A 3383-nucleotide genomic window follows, 5' to 3' on the forward strand; every position below is an offset into this window, starting at 1 on the left:
TTGTCGAGCCGAGAGTCGGTGGGAACGAAGCCAAACGATGGGTCGTGTCCGCAACAATGTAGACGACGCCCGCCTTGCACAGGCTCTACGGTGGTGGCGATGTACATGGATCGTCACCCTGGCCAAGGTCCGCATCGGCGAAGGCGTGGACGACGCCCCTCTTTGAGGCGCTCGATGTCGGCGGAGGTGTAGATGGCACCCCGCCGACACGTTGTCGTTAATAGTGAAGGGCACGCCGGGGCTGCGCACGAGCGGTAGTCCAACCACGTCGTCGCTGATAGTGAGTCCGGCATGAAGGAATCGCCGGGGTCTGCGCACGAAGGGCAACCCCGACGTTGTCGTCTTCAAGGCAGGCCGACATGTGAGTGTGGCCGACGGAGAGTGCTCCCGGGTTGCGCAGCCGTGGCACGTCGTCAGTCTGCCGCAGAGGGTGCACCGGGGGAGAGTGCACCAGGGGCTGCATGGCCCCGACATGTTGCCATCGTCATCACGGGAGTCTCTGGTGGAGAGTGCACCGGGGCTACAAGGCCCCGATGCGTCATCGTCGTCCTTGCCGGAGTCGCTGGTGGAGAGTGCGTCGGTGGCAACACGGCCCTGGCGTGTCATCGCCGTCCTCGCAGGAGTCGCCGATGGAGAGTGCACCGGGTTCTAGACGGCCCCGGCGTTATCGTTGTCAGCCTCGCGGGAGTCGCCGATGGAGAATGCACCAGGGGGCTACTAGGGCCCGGAGCGTCATCATCCTCCTCACGGGAGTTGCCGGTGATGGGTCCGGCGTGAAGGGTCGACATAGGCTGCACATGAGAGGCAACCCCGGCATCGTCGTCGCCGGTGGTGAGTCCGGCATGAAGCAATCACCGGGGGTTGCACACGAGAGACAACCCGGGCGTCGTCGTTGCCGGTGGTGAGTCCGGCATGAAGGAATCACCGGGGGTTGCACACAAGAGGCAACCCAGGCGTCGTCATCTCCAAGGCCGACGGACGCGTCGTTGCCGATGATGGGTCCGACATGTAGAGATCGCCGGGGGCTGCGCAGGAGAGGCAACCCCGGTGCCGTCGTCTTCAAAGCATCAAGAGCCGACGGCGGCAACCGGCTTCATCTCCGGCCGTGCGGTCGCAGCTCTTGCCGCCATCATCGGATGTAGAGAGAGAAGAGGGAAGGGAGATCAAACTTGGTTCTGACCTTGGATGGTCGGCACGACGTCAATCTCGCCGCACAGCTTCATGCGTTCCTGATGCGTTGCCTACTTGTCTTTCCTTCTCGGCCGCCTGCACGAGAAGGAAGCCAAGCCCTGGCGTTCTTCTCCGGGATGCTTGCCACCCGCGTGCATGATGGATGGATGGGTGCATGAGTTCTCATCACCCATTAGCCGATCCGCCACGCGAGCGTGATGAGGGGGTGTGTCCCTGAGCTGTGCACCAGCAGCCTGGCCGGTGGTGCATCCCGTCTCCGCTGGCAGTTTTCCGGCACATCGTCGCCGGTGAAGAGTCTGGCATGAAGGAACCACCCGGGTTGCACATGAGCGGCAACCCTGGCGTCTGGCGTCTTCAAAGAAGGGCGCACTAGGGGCTGCATAAGAGCGGCAGTCCCGGCACATCGTCGTTGTCGTCGATCGAGGGTGCAGCACAGGCTTGAGACAAGATGATCGGCATGACATCGATCTTCACCGCCGGCCTTCGATGTGTGCGCGCAGGCTGGCAGAAGAGATGGCCTCTGGTGAGCCTCGTCCGGCTGCGTACGGGAGTCTCAGCCACCTGCGTGAGCTCTCCTGTATGGCCGTGTGCGTCGGGTCGGGAGTTCTGGCCTCGGCCTCCCCCTCCAGATGCCTCCGTGCTTCTGCTCGTGCGTGCGTGAGTTCTCGGCTAGGTGCAAAGTCAATGCCCACGTGCGTACGTCTCCTGGTGGTGCCCCCTGCAATTGAACAAACATATGACCATACCTTAGCGTTGCATGGCAAATTCTTCTCCACGGCGCGCGTTGTCGACGCGGGCGTGTCCTCCGAGAGAACACCGCTGCGTTGCTCTACTTCTGGACCGTAGGGTGTCGGTCCGGCGCCAGGGGTACGGCACGCGCGTCGACGCCCGGCGAGAGCGTAGTGGGCACAGCCTCATAGGTGTGCCGTGCTCGCCTGGGCATCGACACAAGGACGCGTTGAAGGGATCGCCGGGGACAGCACATGGACGGCAGCCCCGGCGCGTCGTCGCCGGTGGGGAGTCTAGTATGAAGGGATCACCGGAGGGCTACACACGAAGGGCAACCCCGGCGCATCGTCGCCGGTGATGAGTCAGGCGTGAAAGGACGCCGCGGGTTCGACATGAGAGGCACATCATCTTGAAGGCATGCCGGTGTGTGGGTGTCGCCGGCGAGGAGTGCGCCTGGAGCTACTCGCCAACGGCAGCCCGATGTGTATGTGTATGTGTATCACGGCCTGCGTACAAGAAGAGTAGATACATGTATATGTTGACATCAAACGACTGGGCATGCTCCTTCACGCGGGCTCCGCCACGTCATAGCGGCAGCCGTCAACTCGCTGCCCTGCGCCCTCCTCGGCACGCGTGCAGCCGAGAGCGCCCGTGTGTGTTGCCCGTCGAGAGCGCCGCCGCAACGGACGCGTTCTTCCTCTCTGCGTGGGTTCCCTCCAGGTCCCCTCGACGCTGGCCGCGTCCCTCCAGCCGGGTGAGTCCTCCTTACCGCCGAGCGCCCGGCGTGGTCGGACTGTCGAGTTTTGCCGTATCGGGTGTGTACGTACGCATGAACGACCCATGCATACGCCACCTGCAATTTAACGAACATAAGATCCTTCATACCTTGGCGTTGCATAGCCAAATCCTTCTCCTCGGTGCGCGTTGTCGCCGTCGGCGTGTCCTCAAAAGAACACCGTTTCTGGACTGTTGGACGTCGGTCCGGCGCCAGGGGTAAGGCACGCGCGCCGTTGCCTCCTGGGTGCGGGCATGCCGTGTGAGTTGCCCGGCGAGAGCGTATCTCTCCGATGTTGCCGTCGTGGGCACCTCCTCATGGGTGCCGTGCTCGCCCGGTCCTCGACGCCAACGACGTGCGCGCCGCCGCCGGCGTGTCGTTGCCTAAGCCTGGATGCGCACGTTCTCCATCTTCTAGACGCTGCCACCATGGGGCGTCGCCTCCTGGCTGGGCTCCTCGTCGACGCGGCCGCATGGGCGCGTCTCCTCCTCCTGTCCCCCTCCTGTGATGGATGGATGTGGTGGTATTTATAGGCAGACGGAAAGAGCTGAGGGCGCTCGCGGTGTTGGCCGTTCGACCGGCCCGATCTTCCCGTTCAAGGAAAACGTTCCTGTTATCCTATATTAGCTCCGTGGTGTTTATCTCTTCTTATCATCTTGGCGTACACGCCGGTCTACGAGCGAAACAC

This window comes from Triticum dicoccoides, chromosome 6B, assembly GCF_002162155.2.
Source record: "Triticum dicoccoides isolate Atlit2015 ecotype Zavitan chromosome 6B, WEW_v2.0, whole genome shotgun sequence".
Taxonomy (NCBI): domain Eukaryota; kingdom Viridiplantae; phylum Streptophyta; class Magnoliopsida; order Poales; family Poaceae; genus Triticum; species Triticum dicoccoides.